Source organism: Oncorhynchus keta, chromosome 4, assembly GCF_023373465.1.
Source record: "Oncorhynchus keta strain PuntledgeMale-10-30-2019 chromosome 4, Oket_V2, whole genome shotgun sequence".
NCBI classification, from domain to species: domain Eukaryota; kingdom Metazoa; phylum Chordata; class Actinopteri; order Salmoniformes; family Salmonidae; genus Oncorhynchus; species Oncorhynchus keta.
In genome coordinates, this window is record NC_068424.1 from 3,472,238 (window position 1) to 3,495,029 (window position 22,792).

The 22,792-nt window shown below is 43.1% G+C and overlaps 1 protein-coding gene across 1 annotated transcript in view; it reads right to left on the minus strand.

The window, feature by feature from the left end:
- The window catches only part of LOC127916524 (divergent protein kinase domain 2A), a 160,600-nt gene extending 138,894 nt beyond the window's left edge, over positions 1-21,706 (minus strand). The window contains exon 1 of the mRNA XM_052498671.1: positions 21,145-21,706. The gene's annotated coding sequence lies outside the window, so the exon portion shown is untranslated. The remainder of the gene's footprint in view (positions 1-21,144) is intronic.
- Between the last annotated feature and the right edge of the window lie 1,086 nt (positions 21,707-22,792).

Here is a 22,792-nt window from a genome sequence, read left to right on the forward strand (position 1 = left end):
AACGTTGCTCAATTGGTATCAAGGGACCTAACTTGTGCCAGGAAAACAGTCCCAACCCAATTAGACCACCAGCCTGTTTAATGAATGTTAAACAAGTAAAGACAGACCCTTTACTTATTATTTTACCTCTATGGCCTATTTATTGCCATTACCTCCCTAATCTTCTACATATAGATTTCTCTATTGTATTATTGACTATATGTTTGTTTTATTCCATGTGTAACTCTGTGTTGTTGTTTACTCCATGTGTAACTCTGTGTTGTTGTTTACTCCATGTGTAACTCTGTGTTGTTGTTTACTCCATGTGTAACTCTGTGTTGTTGTTTACTCCATGTGTAACTCTGTGTTGTTGTTTACTCCATGTGTAACTCTGTGTTGTTGTTTACTCCATGTGTAACTCTGTGTTGTTGTTTACTCCATGTGTAACTCTGTGTTGTTGTTTACTCCATGTGTAACTCTGTGTTGTTGTTTACTCCATGTGTAACTCTGTGTTGTTGTTTACTCCATGTGAACTCTGTGTTGTTGTTTACTCCATGTGTAACTCTGTGTTGTTGTTTACTCCATGTGTAACTCTGTGTTGTTGTTTACTCCATGTGTAACTCTGTGTTGTTGTTTACTCCATGTGTAACTCTGTGTTGTTGTTTACTCCATGTGTAACTCTGTGTTGTTGTTTACTCCATGTGTAACTCTGTGTTGTTGTTTACTCCATGTGTAACTCTGTGTTGTTGTTTACTCCATGTGTAACTCTGTGTTGTTGTTTACTCCATGTGTAACTCTGTGTTGTTGTTTACTCCATGTGTAACTCTGTGTTGTTGTTTACTCCATGTGTAACTCTGTGTTGTTGTTTACTCCATGTGTAACTCTGTGTTGTTGTTTATTCCATGTGTAACTCTGTGTTGTTGTTTATTCCATGTGTAACTCTGTGTTGTTGTTTACTCCATGTGTAACTCTGTGTTGTTGTTTACTCCATGTGTAACTCTGTGTTGTTGTTTACTCCATGTGTAACTCTGTGTTGTTGTTTACTCCATGTGTAACTCTGTGTTGTTGTTTACTCCATGTGTAACTCTGTGTTGTTGTTTACTCCATGTGTAACTCTGTGTTGTTGTTTACTCCATGTGTAACTCTGTGTTGTTGTTTACTCCATGTGTAACTCTGTGTTGTTGTTTACTCCATGTGTAACTCTGTGTTGTTGTTTATTCCATGTGTAACTCTGTGTTGTTGTTTATTCCATGTGTAACTCTGTGTTGTTGTTTACTCCATGTGTAACTCTGTGTTGTTGTTTATTCCATGTGTAACTCTGTGTTGTTGTTTATTCCATGTGTAACTCTGTGTTGTTGTTTACTCCATGTGTAACTCTGTGTTGTTGTTTACTCCATGTGTAACTCTGTGTTGTTGTTTATTCCATGTGTAACTCTGTGTTGTTGTTTTGTGTCTCACTGCTATGCTTTATCTTGGCCAGGTCGCAGTTGTAAATGAGAACTTGTTCTCAACTAGCCTACCTGGTTAAATAAAGGTGAAATATATATATATTTTTTTTTTATATATTTTTTTTTTAAAAGACCTACCAATTAGTTTTGTGTTTTTACTGATACCAACCAGGATGTCTTTATGGGGAGCACATTCAAAAACAAAAAAAGCCAAATGTTGTGGTAACCCTTGTATGTAACCCTTGTCCCAGACGATTTGCCTTTAGACTGCCTTTCTCGTGGAAAATAAGCCTCTTTTTTTTTCCCCCACTTAAAAAAATATAATGAATACTCTCGCAGGTAATCGAATACCAACATCCCTTTGGGTATTCAACCATCTGTTCCCGTCCCGAATTCGGAGCAGAAATGTTTTTTTTTTTTAAAGCAGAGGGAGATTTTACAGAAATTGCTCAGTTGTTCCAATACATGTGTTTTTGCACTATGTTGCAGAGTGCAGTTGTACGGTTCGTTAAAATTTTGAAATCAATGTTGTTTTTGGCAAACATTTTAAAAGTGAAAAATCTGAGTTACAGTGAAAAATTCAGTTACCCGTGGAATTGCACATTTGTGTTACGAATATGGACCTACAGTCACATGATTAACCTGCTGGACCTACAGTCACATGATTAACCTGCTGGACCTACAGTCACATGATTAACCTGCTGGACCTACAGTCACATGATTAACCTACAGTCACATGATTAACCTGCTGGACCTACAGTCACATGATTAACCTGCTGGACCTACAGTCACATGATTAACCTGCTGGACCTACAGTCACATGATTAACCTGCTGGACCTACAGTCACATGATTAACCTGCTGGACCTACAGTCACATGATTAACCTGCTGGACCTACAGTCACATGATTAACCTGCTGGACCTACAGTCACATGATTAACCTGCAGTCACATGATTAACCTGCTGGACCTACAGTCACATGATTAACCTGCTGGACCTACAGTCACATGATTAACCTACAGTCACATGATTAACCTGCTGGACCTACAGTCACATGATTAACCTGCTGGACCTACAGTCACATGATTAACCTGCTGGACCTACAGTCACATGATTAACCTGCTGACGAGAGAGTAAAATGGATGCCAGCCTCCCTCGGCAATCCTGTAAAAGCTCATATTTCAACGTGGACATGGTTGATGCAAGTCCTTGATTGAATCCAGACCCTGCTCATTGTAATACAGATGTACTCGGTCTTAAATATCACTGGCAGTGAAACTTAACGCAGAAAGTTTTAATTTGGACCGACCTCATCCTGTCCACAGAAATTGTGTTTCAAATTAGAGGCTTCAAAGCCCCAAGGTGGACGGATGGAGGCAATAATTTGTATGTGTCCTCTAGATGACCATTGTGTTGAACCCACGGGGCCTCCATCTTGGAATTCCCCCACCATTTGCAACAAAAAAATAAATAAACATTTGTAAGCTATAGAAATACATTTTATTAATGTCTACATTCGTTTTGCCGCGTTTTATTATTCTATTACAGCCCCAGCTAACGCACCTGTCTGCAACAATCACCTCATCGCGATCTACAGAATGCAATTTGATTAATTTGATTAAAATCATCAGTGTTTGTTAGGGATGGCGATTAAAAACGAGGAGAGACGGAGGAAAGAATTGGTGGGATTGTGGGGAAAGTGAGACACCAATCAGACCCTGGAGGACTGGAGTTTCCTACCAATAAAAATAAATGGACGTATTTACATAAGTATTCAGACCCTGAAGGACTGGAGTTTCCTACCAATAAAAATAAATGGACGTATTTACATAAGTATTCAGACCCTGGAGGACTGGAGTTTCCTACCAATAAAAATAAATGGACGTATTTACATAAGTATTCAGACCCTGGAGGACTGGAGTTTCCTACCAATAAAAATAAATGGACGTATTTACATAAGTATTCAGACCCTGGAGGACTGGAGTTGCCCACCCCTGATTAATGCATTCTTTCTTGCAAATTAATTACTAATAAAAAATAAAAATAAATGACTTATGTAAATAAGTATTCAAGCTTGGCACACCTGTATATGTGGAGAGGATCTGTAGAGAAGAATGGGAGAAACTCCCCAAATACAGGCGTGCCAAGCTTGTAGCGTCCTACCCAAGAAGACGAGGCTGTAATTACTGCCAAAGGTGCGTCAACGAAGTACTGAGTAAAGGGTTTGAATACTTAATGTAAATGTGATGTTTTCTGCTGCTTTCCTGATAATATTCACTCAAAATACATTTTTACACGTGTAATTAATGAAATTAGATTTTTCTATTCTATAAAAAGTATAATTCATCAACATTTCGATCTCGAGTTCGGGCCTTTCCCGAACTCTTTGTGGTTTTTATATCTGTGGATCATAAACTGTACAATTGTAAACTAACAAAGAATTGTTCACATTAGAACCCCCAGTTAATTGTTAGTTAGTTAGTTAATTAACTAACTAACTATTAATTAACTAACTAACTATTAATTAACTAATAGTTAGTTAATTAGTTAACAGTTAGTTAATATATAGCACCAACTACATACAGTGGGGCAAAAAAAGTATTTAGTCAGCCACCAATTGTGCAAGTTCTCCCACTTAAAAAGATGAGAGAGGCCTGTCATTTTCATCATAGGTACACTTCAACTATGACAGACAAAATGAGGAAAGAAAATCCAGAAAATCATATCGTAGGATTTTTTATGAATTTATTTGCGGAAAATATGGTGGAAAATATGCCCCACTGTACATACCTGATAGGGCCCGTTATCTGCTACGTGGACTTTAAGGGCCCTTACATTAGTGTGTATTAGCGAGGGAACACTGTTTGAAATGAGTGCTAAATTACCTCTTAACAGAACTGCTGCCAAAAAGAGGACCGGTTTCAGAGCACACTGGTTCTCTGAAGTATGTACGGTACTGCTGAATGGTTTCAGAGCACACTGGTTCTCTGAAGTATGTACGGCACTGCTGAATGGTTTCAGAGCACACTGGTTCTCCGAAGTATGTACGGCACTGCTGAATGGTTTCAGAGCACACTGGTTCTCTGAAGTATGTACGGCACTGCTGAATGGTTTCAGAGCACACTGGTTCTCTGAAGTATGTACGGTACTGCTGAATGGTTTCAGAGCACACTGGTTCTCTGAAGTATGTACGGTACTGCTGAATGGACGCTGAGAGAGAAAGAACCGGAATCAAAGAAGAGCCTGACTCCTCATACAGGGGGAAAATGAGTCGAGTGTTTCAGAGCCGGAGAGTTTGGCGGATGTTAGGACACACAAAACGTCTCATTAACGAGACAGACAAGACACCAGAAGAACCGAGAGGCGACATGTCACGACGACTTTAATAAAAACAGAACGACAACGGGGGGTAACAACGATGGAAAAGGAAGAGAGAATAGGTGCATAATGACTTCCTGTCTAAAGAAACCAATCTTTTAAGTTAGACAGTATAGAGAAGTGAAAGGGATAGTGTGAATGAGAAAGACCACAGGATCAGATAACAGCATGTAGTTCTAGGCTACTCCTTGTTTCGCTAAACATTCCCCTCACAGAGTCAGGCAGTCACAACCAGAGGCTGAACTTCATCAATATATCATAGAACCAGGGCAGGAGGGAACATGCTTGGTTAATTTCATTGGTACAGTATGAGATAGAGAACGAGAGAGAGAACGAGAGATGAAGAGAGAGAGAGAGATAGAGAACGAGAGAGAGAACGAGAGATGAAGAGGGAGAGAGAGAGAGAGAGAGAGAGAGAGAGAGAGAGAACGAGATGGAGAACGAGATGGAGAACGAGATGGAGAACGAGAGAACGAGAGATGAAGAGAGAGAGAGATAGAGAACGAGAGAGAGAACGAGAGATGAAGAGGGAGAGAGAGAACGAGATGGAGAACGAGATAGAGAATGAGAGAGAGAACGAGAGATGAAGAGGGAGAGAGAGAGAAAGAGAGAGAGAGAGAGAGAGAGAGAGAGAGAGAGAACGAGATGGAGAACGAGAGAGAGAGAACGAGAGATAGAGAACGAGAGATGGAGAGAGAGAGAGAGAACGAGATGGAGAACGAGATGGAGAACGAGATGGAGAACGAGAGAACGAGATGGAGAACGAGAGAACGAGATGGAGAACGAGAGAACGAGATGGAGAACGAGAGAACGAGAGAGAGAACGAGAGAGAGAACGAGAGAGAGAACGAGATGGAGAACGAGATGGAGAACGAGATGGAGAACGAGATGGAGAACGAGATGGAGAACGAGATGGAGAGAGAACGAGAGAGAGAACGAGAGAGAGAACGAGAGAGAGAACGAGAGAGAGAGCTAAATTGAACACAGCAGACAGCACGAAGCAACTTTGTCCATCTCGGAATAAAAGTGTCTTCACTACCGCAGTCATTTTAAAGACTGTCACAATGCAACTCCTCATGGTCCCTAGAGCTGGAATAACACATATGGAATCATGTAGTAACCAAAAAAGTGTTAAACAAATTAAAATATATTTTAGATTCTTCAAAGTAGCCACCCTTTGCCTTCGCCAAGAGTACGATGTCATCAGGGCAAAGGGTGGCTACTTTGAACAATCTAAAATATATTTTAATTTGTTTAACACTTTTTTGGTTACTACATGATTCCATATGTGTTATTTCATAGTTTTGATTTGGAAAATAGTAGAAAATAAAAAACCTTTGAATGAGTAGGCGTGTCCAAACTTTAGACTGGTCCTGTCTATTCATACACAAATCGATACTTAAGTCAAACATCAATAAAACATAATAAAAAAATTATATTGCAATATATATAATATCTAATTTTTTTCCCCCGCACCCATCACTAATGGCCCCTAAGCCCCCTGCCGAGCTTCAATCACATTGTGCTGCGAGAGCTGGAATGAAAAACTACAGTTGCCAAGGTTATCGACTTGGGGAATCAATAATGTTAGATCACAAAAATATGAATCCATATAGCGCAGACAGATCGAGAGAGAAACCACCAGTCCGCTCCTCCAGCCTCAAACACTGATGGATGGGAGGAGGAGACAGGAACACACGCCTAATTGAAAATTGAGTCCTCCAAATATAGGCAGCAATTAGCAACGTCCCAAACAAACAAGGTTTCATTCATCTCCCGCTTCAACTCAAATGACAGCAGACTTAATGAGAATATCATTGTAGCCATTGGCTCTCAATGTATCTGCTGCTTTAAAACTGGGACAGTTTAGCAGTTCGGGATGACAGAGGACCCAGTGAGCAAAATGTTCTGTTAGACGTTGGCGTCACATGGTGTTCACAGAGGACCCAGTGAACAAAATGTTATTTTAGACGTTGGCGTCACATGGTGTTCACAGAGGACCCAGTGAGCAAAATGTTCTGTTAGACGTTGGCGTCACATGGTGTTCACAGAGGACCCAGTGAGCAAAATGTTATTTTAGACGTTGGCGTCACATGGTGTTCACAGAGGACCCAGTGAGCAAAATGTTATTTTAGACGTTGGCGTCACATGGTGTTCACAGAGGACCCAGTGAGCAAAATGTTATTTTAGACGTTGGCGTCACATGGTGTTCACAGAGGACCCAGTGAGCAAAATGTTATTTTAGACGTTGGCGTCACATGGTGTTCACAGAGGACCCAGTGAGCAAAATGTTATTTTTGACGTTGGCGTCACATGGTGTTCACAGAGGACCCTCAATCATTAAAACTCATTTTACAATCACTCCACAAATTTCTTGTTAACAAACTATAATTTTGTCCAAAATAAAAACTTTGTGCACGACACAAGTCATTTTTCCAACAATTGTTTACAGACAGATTATTTCACTGTATCACAATTCCAGTGGGTCAGAAATGTACATACACTAAGTTGACTGTGCCATTAAACTGCTTGGAAAATGTCATGGCTTTAGAAGCTTTTGATAGGCTAATTGACATCATTGGAGTTAATTGGAGGTGTACCTGGGGATGTATTTCAAGGCCAACCTTCAAACTCAGTTCCTCGTTGCTTGACATCATGGGAAAAATCAAAGGAAATCAGCCAAGACCTCAGAAATAAAAATTGTAGACCTCCACAAGTCTGGTTCATCCTTGGGAGCAATTTTCAAACACCTGAAGGTACCAGGTTCACCTGAACAAATATTAGTATGCAAGTATAAACACCATGGGACCACACAGCCGTCATACAGCTCAGGAAGAAGACATGTTCGGTCTCCTGGAGATTAACGTATGTTGGTGTGAAAGGTGCAAATCAATCCCAGAACAACAGCAAAGAACCTTGTGAAGATGCTGGAGGAAACAGGTACAGAGTATCTATATCCACAGTAAAACAAGTCCTACATCAACATAACCTGAAAGGCCGCTCAGCAAGGAAGAAGCCACTGCTCCAAAACCACCATAAAAAAAGCCAAGACTACGGTTTGCAACTACACATGGGGACAAAGATCGTACTTTTTGGAGAAATGTCCACTGATCTGATGAAACCGAAATAGAACTGTTTGGCCATTAATGACCATCGTTATGTTTTGGGCGGAAACGAGGGAAGCTTGCAAGCTGAAGAACACCATCCCAACCATGAAGCAGGGGGTGGCAGCGTCATGTTGTGGGGGTGCTTTGCTGCAGGAGGGACTGGTGCACTTCACAAAACAGATGGCAACATGAGGAAGGAAATTCACGTGGATATATTGAAGCAAGATCTCAAGACTAAGTTGTGGCAAAATTGCCAAATGTAGTTAACGAAGGTAAACTTCCGACTTCAACTGTATTTGCCGGCTGTGGATAAGTCAACATCGTTTAGGTACTAGAACGGCTAGATGAATATCAGTACCCCGATCTGTCATATATAGCACCAAGTCGACCTGCCTGTGAAGCTGGACTTCTAGTCAAACGTCTGTTTTAATCTGTCATTACAGATCAACTGCCTCCAGCCTTAAAATATCCGTCTGACAGACAGTATTATGGAGCTTCCCTTAATACGTTGTAGTCTAATCAGGGAATTTAACTTCTTCTTGGAAGATAATCAGCAGGTAATACATTACATCGGCTGTGCATTACGCACTTTCATTTCTCTGTACCACGGACACTACATCCCTTCATGTCAAGCTCACACTTCCACCAAGGTAGGTACAGTGAAATGGAATATGAAGGTAGAGAAAACAGTAACACATTGACCTATTCTGAGTTGTCAGAACTCTACTAGGGGGACAAACATTGAGCTATTCTGAGTTGTCAGAGTTCTTCTAGGAGACAAACATTGACCTATTCTGAGTTGTCAGAACTCTACTAGGGGGAACAAACATTGACCTATTCTGAGTTGTCAGAACTCTACTAGGGGGAACAAACATTGACCTATTCTGAGTTGTCAGAACTCTACTAGGGGAACAAACATTGACCTATTCTGAGTTGTCAGAACTCTACTAGGGGAACAAACATTGACCTATTCTGAGTTGTCAGAACTCTACTAGGGGAACAAACATTGACCTATTCTGAGTTGTCAGAACTCTACGAGGAGAACAAACATGGACCTATTCTGAGTTGTCAGAACTCTACTAGGGGAACAAACATTGACCTATTCTGAGTTGTCAGAACTCTACTAGGGGAACAAACATTGACCTATTCTGAGTTGTCAGAACTCTACTAGGGGAACAAACATTGACCTATTCTGAGTTGTCAGAACTCTTCTAGGGGATTCTGGGTTGTCAGAACTCTACTAGGGGATTCTGGGTTGTCAGAACTCTTCTAGGGGATTCTGGGTTGTCAGAACTCTACTAGGGGATTCTGGGTTGTCAGAACTCTTCTAGGGGATTCTGGGTTGTCAGAACTCTACTAGGGGATTCTGGGTTGTCAGAACTCTACTAGGGGGGACAAACATGGTCCTATTCTGAGTTGTCAGAACTCTTCTAGGGGATTCTGAGTTGTCAGAACTCTTCTAGGGGATTCTGGGTTGTCAGAACTCTACTAGGGGGGACAAACATGGTCCTATTCTGAGTTGTCAGAACTCTTCTAGGGGATTCTGAGTTGTCAGAACTCTTCTAGGGGATTCTGAGTTGTCAGAACTCTTCTAGGGGATTCTGAGTTGTCAGAACTCTTCTAGGGGATTCTGAGTTGTCAGAACTCTTCTAGGGGATTCTGAGTTGTCAGAACTCTTCTAGGGGATTCTGAGTTGTCAGAACTCTTCTAGGGGATTCTGAGTTGTCAGAACTCTTCTAGGGGATTCTGAGTTGTCAGGGGAGTGTAATGTTTACTAATGTTTATGTATCTTCTGTTTGCTGATTATTCCATCCCCTTTGGCAACGTAAACACATGTTTCCCCATAAAGCCCTTTGAATTGATTTGAGAGAGAGAGAGACAGAGGGTGAGAGAGAGAGAGAGAGACAGAGGGTGAGAGAGAGAGAGAGAGACAGAGGGTGAGAGAGAGAGAGAGAGACAGAGGGTGAGAGAGGGTGGGCGAAAACGAGCGAGAGAGGGTAGGAATGAGAGAGTAAGAACGAGAGAGAGAGAGAGAGAGAGAGACAGAGGGTGAGAGAGGGTGGGCGAAAACGAGCGAGAGAGGGTAGGAATGAGAGAGTAAGAACGAGAGAGAGAGAGAGAGAGAGAGAGACAGAGGGTGAGAGAGGGTGGGCGAAAACGAGCGAGAGAGGGTAGGAACGAGAGAGTAAGAACGAGAGAGAGAGAGAGACAGAGGGTGAGAGAGGGTGGGCGAAAACGAGCGAGAGAGGGTAGGAACGAGAGAGTAAGAACGAGAGAGAGAGAGAGAGAGAGAGAGAGAGAGAGAGAGAGAGAGAGAGAGGGCGAAAACGAGCGAGAGAGGGTAGGAACGAGAGAGTAAGAACGAGAGAGAGAGAGAGAGAGACAGAGGGTGAGAGAGGGTGGGCGAAAACGAGCGAGAGAGGGTAGGAACGAGAGAGTAAGAACGAGAGAGAGAGAGAGAGAGAGAGAGAGAGAGAGAGAGAGAGAGACAGAGGGTGAGAGAGGGTGGGCGAAAACGAGAGAGAGAGGGTAGGAATGAGAGAGAGAGAGAGAGAGAGAGAGAGAGAGAGAGGGTAGGAGCGAGAGAGAGAGAGAGAGAGAGACAGAGGGTGAGAGAGGGTGGGCGAAAACGAGCGAGAGAGGGTAGGAATGAGAGAGAGAGAGAGAGAGAGAGGGTAGGAACGAGAGAGAGAGAGAGAGAGAGAGAGAGAGAGAGAGAGAGGGAGAGAGAGAGAGAGAGAGAGAGAGAGAGAGAGAGAGAGAGAGAGAGAGAGAGAGAGAGAGAGGGTGAGAGAGGGTGGGCGAAAACGAGCGAGAGAGGGTAGGAATGAGAGAGAGAGAGAGAGAGAGAGAGAGAGAGGGTAGGAACGAGAGAGAGAGAGAGAGAGAGACAGAGGGTGAGAGGGTGGGCGAAAACGAGCGAGAGAGGGTAGGAATGAGAGAGCGAGAGAGAGAGAGAGAGAGAGAGAGAGAGAGAGAGAGAGAGGGTGAGAGAGGGTGGGCGAAACGAGCGAGAGAGGGTAGGAATGAGAGAGAGAGAGAGAGAGAGAGAGAGAGAGGGTAGGAACGAGAGAGAGAGAGAGAGAGACAGAGGGTGAGAGGGTGGGCGAAAACGAGCGAGAGAGGGTAGGAATGAGAGAGAGAGAGAGAGAGAGAGAGGGTAGGAACGAGAGAGAGAGAGAGAGAGAGACAGAGGGTGAGAGGGTGGGCGAAAACGAGCGAGAGAGGGTAGGAATGAGAGAGAGAGAGAGAGAGAGAGAGAGAGAGAGAGAGAGAGAGAGAGAGAGAGAGGGTAGGAACGAGAGAGAGAGAGAGAGAGAGAGAGACAGAGGGTGAGAGAGGGTGGGCGAAAACGAGCGAGAGAGGGTAGGAACGAGAGAGAGAGAGAGAGAGAGAGAGAGAGAGAGAGAGAGAGAGAGAGAGAGAGGGAGGGAACGAGAGAGGGTGGGAACGAGAGAGTAAGAACGAGAGAGAGAGAGAGAGAGAGAGAGAGAGAGAGAGTGAGAGAGGGTGGGCGAAAACGAGCGAGAGAGGGTAGGAACGAGAGAGTAAGAACGAGAGAGAGAGCGAGAGAGACAGAGACAGAGACAGAGAGAGAGACAGAGAGAGAGAGAGAGAGACAGAGAGACAGAGAGACAGAGAGACAGAGAGACAGAGAGACAGAGAGACAGAGAGAGAGAGAGAGAGAGAGAGAGAGAGAGAGAGAGAGAGAGAGAAAGAGAGAGAGAGAAAGTGCAACACCAGACTTAGCTGAACACATCAGCGTACTGTTATAGTTGACTGGACAGTGAACCCAGCAACACAAAAAGCTCTCTGTTAGTTTCCCTCCCTGTTATGGAAAACTATTGTTAGTTCTCTACCCACTGAGCTGTTAAAAGACACATTTTTAAAAGTCCCACAATACAGATGAATGACCTGTAATAAGCACAGCAACCAATGTTCATTCCTATTTAGAAATTAGACAGAAATGTGCACTTACTTATTAATATGGTCTAGGAGGAAATTACAGAAAAAAAGTGACTGGTAAACATGCACTTATCTGGATATTGGTAATTGCAGTAATTTTTTTCAAAGCGAGATTTTCAAAAGTGAGATTTCGTGTCTGATTGGAGCCCACATGCACGCACGAAAACACACAGAGACACGCTTAAGAGACGAATATAAAAGCTAATCTGCGATGGAATTCGAGGTCGGCTCTGTGGAATCCTGTTACGTAGTTCCAAGCGTCTGAAACCTGTGCCAACAAATTCAAAACCAATTTGTGAGGCTGTCAGTTCCTTCTTGCCATGCAAGCACTGGTGTTTCTTCAAATGGCCGCCGGAAAGCCTGCAGCATGCTTCCCAGTCGAAGCCTGCAGCATGCTTCCCAGTCGAAGCCTGCCACATGCTTCCCAGTCGAAGCCTGCCACATGCTTCCCAGTCGAAGCCTGCCACATGCTTCCCAGTCGAAGCCTGCCACATGCTTCCCAGTCGAAGCCTGCCACATGCTTCCCAGTCGAAGCCTGCCACATGCTTCCCAGTCGAAGCCTGCCACATGCTTCCCAGTCGAAGCCTTTCCCACATGCTTCCCAGTCGAAGCCTTTCCCACATGCTTCCCAGTCGAAGCCTTTCCCACATGCTTCCCAGTCGAAGCCTGCCACATGCTTCCCAATCGAAGTCTGCCACATGCTTCCCAGTCGAAGCCTGCCACATGCTTCCCAGTCGAAGCCTGCCACATGCTTCCCAATCGAAGCCTGCCACATGCTTCCCAGTCGAAGCCTGCCACATGCTTCCCAGTCGAAGCCTGCAGCATGCTTCCCAGTCAAAGCATGCCACATGCTTCCCAGTCGAAGCCTGCCACATGCTTCCCAGTCGAAGCCTGCCACATGCTTCCCAGTCGAAGCCTGCCACATGCTTCCCAGTCGAAGCCTGCCACATGCTTCCCAGTCGAAGCCTGCCACATGCTTCCTAGTCGAAGCCTGCCACATGCTTCCCAGTCGAAGCCTGCCACATGCTTCCCAGTCGAAGCCTGCCACATGCTTCCCAGTCGAAGCCTGCAGCATGCTTCCCAGTCAAAGCCTGCCACATGCTTCCCAGTCGAAGCCTGCCACATGCTTCCCAGTCGAAGCCTGCAGCATGCTTCCCAGTCAAAGCCTGCCACATGCTTCCCAGTCGAAGCCTGCCACATGCTTCCCAATCGAAGCCTGCCACATGCTTCCCAGTCGAAGCCTTTCCCACATGTATTATCAAAACATTGTGACCATTTTTTTTCATTTGGGTGTTCGGCAGGTTTTCGGCTGTTTGTGCACACATTTGACCTTGATGCAAGTTGAAGTTCAGTACCACTGGGCTCCTGAGTGGCACAACGGTCTAAGGCACTGCATTCTCGGTGCTAGAGGCGTCACTATAGACCCTGATTCGATTCACAACCGACCATGATTTGGAGTCCCAGTCCCCAGCGTCTTCCGGGTTTGGCCGGGGTAGGCCATCATTGTAAGAATTTGTTCTTAACTGACTTTCCTAGATAAGGTCACACACACACTGACCAAATAGTTATGTCCCCAATTACCAGTAAAACATATGAAAACCTATTTTGGGTCGTCGCTACGGAACGCCCGTTTTGGGTCGCCGCTACGGAACGCCCGTTTTGGGTCGCCGCTACGGAACGCCCGTTTTGGGTCGTCGCTACGGAACGCCCGTTTTGGGTCGTCGCTACGGAACGCCCGTTTTGGGTCGTCGCTACGGAACGCCCGTTTTGGGTCGTCGCTACGGAACGCCCGTTTTGGGTCGTCGCTACGGAACGCCCGTTTTGGGTCTTTGCGTGTCAAAAAAAGATATACGCCAAATAAGCTTGTTGACCAATCAGGACCTGAATATGACGTCACATAATAATTGAACGCGTTCAGTAGTCGTTATTACACAATCACTCGTCTTTCATATATCACAGAGATTCATCGATACGTATGCTATGATGCTGGTAAAGTTGTATCACGCACCTACAGTGCTGGTCATTAAAAAAAAGCTAGCTAGCTGATGGATGCAAACAAGGTTCTTCTCCAAAAACAGCAAAACGACAATCTGTTTCAGTAGCTGTAGTTAGCTAGGTAACATCTGTTTCAGTAGCTGTAGTTAGCTAGGTAACATCTGTTTCAGTAGCTGTAGTTAGCTAGCTAACATCTGTTTCAGTAGCTGTAGTTAGCTAGCTAACATCTGTTTCAGTAGCTATGGTTAGCTAGCTAACATCTGTTTCAGTAGCTGTAGTTAGCCAGCTAACATCTGTTTCAGTAGCTGTAGTTAGCCAGGTAACATCTGTTTCAGTAGCTGTAGTTAGCTAGCTAACATCTGTTTCAGTAGCTGTAGTTAGCCAGTTAACATCTGTTTCAGTAGCTGTAGTTAGCCAGTTAACTGGCTAACTACAGCTACTGAAACAGATGTTAACTGGCTAACTACAGCTACTGAAACAGATGTTAACATCTGTTTCAGTAGCTATAGTTTGCTAGCTAACATCTGTTTAAGTAGCTATAGTTAGCCAGTTAACATCTGTTTCAGTAACTGTAGTTAGCTAGCTAACATCTGTTTCAGTAGCTGCAGTTAGCTAGGTAACTATATACCTAGGTGTCATCTAAAATAACCCTAATAAAGATTATAATTTGATTAATGGTGGTCGGACCCATCTATGTGAAGCTAGCCACAATAAGGATTAGCCACAATAGCGGACTTTGCAGTGAGCCTTCAAAATAAAAGTTTGGCATAATTCTACTATTTGTATTCATTTGCAACACTACCAATGGCATAATTTTATTTTGAAGGCAATCTGCAAATTCCACTATTGTGGCTAATCCTTATTGTGGCTAGCTTCACAACACACAGCCTAATGTGGTCGAGCATCACACGCCAGATGAAGCTAGCTGGATGCTTATACAAGTGATGCTTTACTAGCAACGCGGTCCTGTAAACATATTGTTCGTGGCCGGTGTTTGCATGTTTTCAGACTTGTCAAAGCGGTACAACAAGTCTTTTATTTTGAAGGCTCACTGCAAAGTCCGCTATTAGTAGTATTGTACCGCTTTGACAGAGCTACTGTGTCTTTTTTGACACGCAAAGACCCAAACGGCGTTCTATGGCATGTATGTCGTGAAGCTAATAGCAGTGACGCTGTTACTGTGTAACTCCGGTAGGGCAACATCGGAAAATTAGCTCACTTGGTAGTGTGTACCGGTGCTCGACCAGTCGGCGAAAAGCCAACATCACGCACGACAGAGAACGGTTGATTATCCAGAGCAATGAATTCCATTATCTTGCCATTAATGGATTTTGCCTTTGAGTTGTAGCGCTGAAATTATTAGTCACTCTTTCAAATGACTGCTTGACTTGTTGACTGCTCGATCCACACAGCAGACATTGTGGGCCGGGTTAGGAATGCTGTGTTGCACGTGTTGACTGCTCGATCCACACAGCAGACATTGTGGGCCAGGTTAGGAATTCTGTGTTGCACGTGTTGACTGCTCGATCCACACAGCAGACATTGTGGGCCGGGTTAGGAATGCTGTGTTGCACGTGTTGACTGCTCGATCCACACAGCAGACATTGTGGGCCGGGTTAGGAATGCTGTGTTGCACGTGTTGACTGCTCGATCCACACAGCAGACATTGTGGACCAGGTTAGGAATGCTGTGTTGCACGTGTTGACTGCTCGATCCACACAGCAGACATTGTGGACCAGGTTAGGAATGCTGTGTTGCACGTGTTGACTGCTCGATCCACACAGCAGACATTGTGGGCCAGGTTAGGAATGCTGTGTTGCACGTGTTGACTGCTCGATCCACACAGCAGACATTGTGGGCTAGGTTAGGAATGCTGTGTTGCACGTGTTGACTGCTCGATCCACACAGCAGACATTGTGGACCAGGTTAGAAATGCTGTGTTGCACGTGTTGACTGCTCGATCCACACAGCAGACATTGTGGACCAGGTTAGAAATGCTGTGTTGCACGTGCAGCGTCATTACATCATGTACCTACGTTATTTCACCTTTATTTATCCAGGTAGGCTGGTTGAGAACACCTTTATTTAACCAGGTAGGCTGGTTGAGAACACCTTTATTTAACCAGGTAGGCTGGTTGAGAACACCTTTATTTAACCAGGTAGGCTGGTTGAGAACACCTTTATTTAACCAGGTAGGCTGGTTGAGAACAGCTTTATTTAACCAGGTAGGCTAGTTGAGAACACCTTTATTTAACCAGGTAGGCTAGTTGAGAACACCTTTATTTAACCAGGTAGGCTAGTTGAGAACACCTTTATTTAACCAGGTAGGCTAGTTGAGAACACCTTTATTTAACCAGGTAGGCTAGTTGAGAACAAGTTCTCATTTACAATTGCGACCTGGTCAAGATAAAGCAAAGCAGTGAGACACATACAACGACACAGAGTTACACATGGAATAAAACAAACATACAGTCAATAATACAGTATAAACAAGTCTATATACAATGTGAGCAAATGAGGTGAGAAGGGAGGTAAAGGCAAAAAAGGTCATGGTGGCAGTAAATACAATACAAGTAAATACAATATAGCAATTAAAACACTGGAATGGTAGATTTGCAATGGAAGAATGTGCAAATTAGAAATAAAAATAATGGGGTGCAAAGGAGCAAAATAAATAAATAAAATACAGTTGGGAAAGAGGTAGTTGCTTGGGCTAAATTATAGGTGGGCTATGTACAGGTGCAGTAATCTGTAAGCTGCTCTGACAGCTGGTGCTTAAAGCTAGTGAGGGAGATAAGTGTTTCCAGTTTCAGAGATTTTTGTTGTTCGTTCCAGTCATTGGCAGCAGAGAACTGGAAGGAGAGGCGGCCAAAGAAAGAATTGTTTTTGGGAGTGACTAGAGAGATATACCTGCTGGAGCGTGTGCTACAGGTGGGAGATGCTATGGTGACCAGCGAGCTGAGATAAGGGGGGACTTTACCTAGCAGGGTCTTGTAGATGACATGGCGCCAGTGGGTTTGGCGACGAGTATGAAGCGAGGGCCAGCCAACGAGAGCGTACAGATCGCAATGGTGGCTAGTATATGGGGCTTTGATGACAAAACGAATTGCACTGTGATAGACTGCATTCAATTTGTTGAGTAGTTTTATCTAAACATCGTCTGTGGATCTGTTGGTGCAGTATTATCAACTTCAGGCATGCACGAAATATCGGATCAGCCGATATTAGCTAAAAATGCCAAAACCGATATCGGCCGATCCGATATATCGTGCATGCCTGAAGTTGATAATACTGCACCAACAGATCCACAGATGATACAATCTCTATTGCACTCCACACTGCCCTTTCACACCTGGACAAAAGGAACACCTATGTGAGAATGCTGTTCATTGACTACAGCTCAGCGTTCAACACCATAGTGCCCTCAAAGCTCATCACTAAGCTAAGGACCCTGGGACTAAACAGCTCACTCTGCAACTGGAACCTGGACTTCCTGATGGGCCGCCCCCAGGTGGTTAGTGGTTAGGGTAGGTAACAACACATCCGCCACGCTGATCCTCAACACAAGGGCCCCTCCGGGGTATGTGCTCAGCCTATGGGGAGGTCAGAAACCTGGCCGTGTGGTGCCAGGACAACAACCTCACCCTCAACGTGATCAAGACAAAGGAGGTTGATTGTGGACTACAGGAAAAGGAGCACCGAGCACGTCCCCATTCTCATTGACAGGGCTGTAGTGGAGCAGGTTGAGAGCTTCAAGTTCCTTGGTGTCCACATCACCAACAAACTAACATGGTCCAAACACACCAAGACAGTAGTGAAGAGGGCACGACAAAACCTAGTCCCCCTCAGGGGACTGAAAAGATTTGGCATGGGTCCTCAGAACCTCAAAATATTATACAGCTGCACCATCGAGAGCATGCTGACTGGATCATTATCGTAAGGCCCATTATCGTAAGGCCCATTACAGTACGGCCCATTACCGCAAGGCCCATTACCGCAAGGCCCATTACCGCAAGGCCCATTACAGTACGGCCCATTACCGCAAGGCCCATTACAGTACGGCCCATTACAGTAAGGCCCATTACAGTACGGCCCATTACAGTACGGCCCATTACAGTACGGCCCATTACCGTACGGCCCATTACAGTAAGGCCCATTACAGTACGGCCCATTACAGTACGGCCCATTACAGTACGGCCCATTACCGTACGGCCCATTACCGTAAGGCCCATTATCGTAAGGCCCATTACCGTACTGCCCATTACAGTAAGGCCCATTACAGTAAGGCCCATTACAGTACGGCCCATTACAGTACGGCCCATTACAGTACGGCCCATTACAGTACGGCCCATTACAGTAAGGCCCATTACAGTACAGCCCATTACAGTACGGCCCATTACAGTACAGCCCATTACAGTACGGCCCATTACAGTACAGCCCATTACCGTACGGCCCATTACCCCGCGGCCCATTACCCCGCTACTGTTATTTAAAGCTAGTCTCTTACTTTTTGGGGGATATTTTCTTAAAACTGAATTGTTGGTTGAGGTCTTGTAACTAAGCATTTCACTGTGAGGTCTACTACACCTGTTGTATTCAGCATTTCACCGTGAGGTCTACTACACCTGTTGTATTCAGCATTTCACTGTGAGGTCTACTACACCTGTTGTATTCAGCATTTCACTGTAAGGTCTACTACACCTGTTGTATTCAGCATTTCACTGTGAGGTCTACTACTACACCTGTTGTATTCAGCATTTCACTGTAAGGTCTACTACACCTGTTGTATTCAGCATTTCACCGTGAGGTCTACTACACCTGTTGTATTCAGCATTTCACTGTGAGGTCTACTACACCTGTTGTATTCAGCATTTCACTGTGAGGTCTACTACACCTGTTGTATTCAGCATTTCACTGTGAGGTCTACTACTACACCTGTTGTATTCAGCATTTCACTGTAAGGTCTACTACACCTGTTGTATTCAGCATTTCACTGTAAGGTCTACTACATCTGTTGTATTCAGCATTTCACTGTGAGGTCTACTACACCTGTTGTATTCAGCATTTCACTGTGAGGTCTACAACACCTGTTGTATTCAGCATTTCACTGTGAGGTCTACTACACCTGTTGTATTCAGCATTTCACTGTGAGGTCTACTACACCTGTTGTATTCAGCATTTCACTGTGAGGTCTACTACACCTGTTGTATTCAGCATTTCACTGTGAGGTCTACTACTACACCTGTTGTATTCAGCATTTCACTGTGAGGTCTACTACTACACCTGTTGTATTCAGCATTTCACTGTAAGGTCTACTACACCTGTTGTATTTAGCATTTCACTGTGAGGTCTACTACTACACCTGTTGTATTCAGCATTTCACTGTAAGGCCTACTACACCTGTTGTATTCAGCATTTCACTGTAAGGTCTACTACACCTGTTGTATTCAGCATTTCACTGTAAGGTCTACTACACCTGTTGTATTCAGCATTTCACTGTAAGGTCTACTACACCTGTTGTATTCAGCATTTCAATGTGAGGTCTACTACACCTGTTGTATTCAGCATTTCACTGTGAGGTCTACTACACCTGTTGTATTCGGTGCATGTGACAAATACAATTGGATTTGTAATTGTGTTCCATGATCTAATACAACCAGTTGAGATTACGGTTTCAATAAATTAATCTTAAATAGCAATTGTATTTTATTGACTGAATATATATATATATATATATTTATATCTAAAATATATATATTTTTTTTTTATGGCAATTTAGCAATTGGGATTTGTTTTTATTCTGTAATGATTCTGATAAATGAGGTATAGCTGTTGGCATTTAGATAATTGAGCACATATTTATTTTCTAGGGAGGGGGGGGGGGTCTAGCGCCTGTGTTCAAAGCATAGATTTGCTTTCCATTCAGAGTTCCGAGTACTCAAAAATCATGCGAGTACTGGAACAGCAAAAACAATCTAATAGTTAAGACTGTTTGTTGCGGCGATGTGCGATTATCGCTTTTTTTGAGTTTGGTTTCGGGTTGACATTAAACACGTACTTTGCATTGTGGGTTGAATGTTGTAACACAGAATAAAAACAATGCATATGAAAGCCCCGTGAAGGTTGTATAACTGCCCATTACGGCTTATCACTTACTAACCATTGTTTATTCACGTGACTTTAATAAATTATTTCAGTTGTGTGTATTAGAGGTCTTTATTTGAGGAGTTAATACATTTCATTCCAAGTCATCATCTCATGTCTAATAGAGCTGCTGTCTACGCTGTCTGACCACAACAAAAAAAAAACTATTTTAGTAGTTCTTCAAAGTAAATAAGACATACTTTTATGACTGCTGAATACCAACTATCAAATCACCCAAATCATGTATTTTCAGGTAGAGACAACTCAACAAAACAACAACTCTCCATCCCTCTCGACCAAGCAGGGGTAAAAGAAGCAGACAAGTAGGAGCGCAATGAATTGTGGTCCGTCTAGTTAATTGCGCACTTTTCTGCGCTAAACTATGTAGAATGTTGGCCTGTTGGAAACTAGCTACAACTCTCTACTACATTGCACAGTTCAGGCTTGATCAGATGTATCTCTGGAGAAACCGTGTAATGTGCTCGGTTAGTACTAGTTATGGAGGAGGGGTGACTAGTTTCCCTGTACATGTTTCACCTGGAGAAATACTGCACCAAACATCTTACATGGATAAATTGTGCAACCAAGACCTTACAGATAAAAACGAATTGTCCATTTCTTGATTTATCTTAGATTAATTTAGACTATTTTAATTACGTGTACACTGCTATATTATTGCTACGGTGTCTCACGAGGCACTAACAGTAATATTGTCACTTTTCTTTCAAGCAAAATGTATTTTATTAAGGGAGTAACGCAAGCACAGATATTCACTTCGCTGAGTTCTGCTCGGAGCAAACCGGTGTATGCGGACACCAGTAGACCACGTTAACGTTGAAGAAGTTGCAACGGTATCAACAGTATACATCATTGATTAAAATATGACATTAGGCTACAGGATAATTTAGTAAATTAACTTTCTTTTTTTTTATCATCCAAAATGAAGAGCTTTGGATGATTTAGTTAGTCAATTTCAGGATATGGACACAATCATTATTTACTATGGAAGTTATTATTTGCACAAGAGGCTACTGTCAAATGTCAGTGAAAAACAGCGTTATAAAAGTCTACTGTTGATTTGGAAAGACGATTGTATTAAAAAAAAAAAGAAAATCAGCTTTAACAAACCTGTTCGACTTTCTTGGTTTTTTTTTTGGTGGATCACTTTTAATGTTCAGTTTAGGTGCATCATTCTTCTTTAAAGTTGCCGATACGACCTCCACGGGAAAATCACGTACTTTTTGTCAAAACAACAACGAGTACAAGATGTTTATTCCGTGCACGATATAAATCCTTATTGAGTCAATTTCGGACGAGCTTCCCCCATTCCAGACCCGCATTGAAACTAGCCAGCTAGCCTGCTAGCTAATGAAATAAACAGTTGTGATTTTGGTTCTTAACTCTTCCGACGACCGGATAATTCAGATTGTCCGCAGCGAGTCCCTTTTCATTAAACTGTACTAATATCTGCGATGTGCATTAGTATCCATATTCATCCGGTTTCCGCGTGTTGGTCCGCGTACTCATAGTATATCTCCCGTCTCCGTAGCCAGCTCGTTCACTCCTCTCCAACATCACCACAATAGATTCTGGTCCGACTTTTTTTTTCAACACCAAAACGTTTAGTATTTCCGACAGTGGTTGTCACTTTGCGACACGGTTGCTATGATGCCAAAGAGTATCTATTAAATTGACAAGATAGTCGAGTGACCACTTCTACTGAATGGGAATACACGGTCCTCGAAGATGGAAGGCAGGCATGAGGAGGCGAGATCAGCTGGGATCATTCTAGTCAAAGAGAGAGAGAGAGAGAGAGAGAGAGAGAGAGAGAGAGAGAGAGAGAGAGAGAGAGAGAGAGAGAGAGAGAGAGCAGATACGCCTGTGAACAACAGAAACAAATCCGATATGAATACGTTTTTTATCAGCGAGGTCAAATTAGTATTATGATATTCGGTGAATATTCGGTTATTTTGTCAATAGCTATTGAATCATGCATGTCATGACTATGAAACGTGTTCTGAATCAGGCGGAGAACCATCCAAACATTTTTTTTTTTTTTTTTTTTTTTGTTTTTTGTTTTAAATTAACATTTAGGATTTCAATCTTCAATAGCTCTTAAACAAAGCCTGCTATGACTTTGACAATTAGATATTCTGAATCACGGAAGATGGAGAACAATCAACACTTTTTTTTCGTAGATGTTATTTGTTGTTATTTGATGTTTGATGTTATTTTGTATTTTTGTTCCGGATTTCAATCTTCAATAGTGCTTAAAAAAAGTGTGCCATGACTTTTAAAATAATTTATTCTGAATATAGATAGGATGGAGCTCAATTCACACGTTTTCTTTTAAACATTCAGATTTATTTCAGCGATTTTTTTTTAATCAAATAAGCCCCGCGTACTGTAGAAAATTAGCAATTACTTGTTTTTGTTGACCAAATTTGACACTCTCATTGACCTCCAAACAAAAATGTCTCACTTCAGGATTTTATATTTGTGGATAAGAGTCAACTCTCCGCAGCTCTGTCAAGGGTTTACACAGAACTCAAACCACGTGCACCATCGTACACCATCGTGCTCCATCATGCATACATGTATTTTGTCCCCCCACACCAAACATGATCATGACATGCAGGTTAAAATATCAAAACAAACTCTGAATTATATTATTTTGGGGTTGCATTAACAGCATTAAAAACATTAAACATCTTGCTTTGCTAGCAATTTTTAGCATTAGCTTGTCAACCGAATCATTTCTAGCTTCCATTTTGCT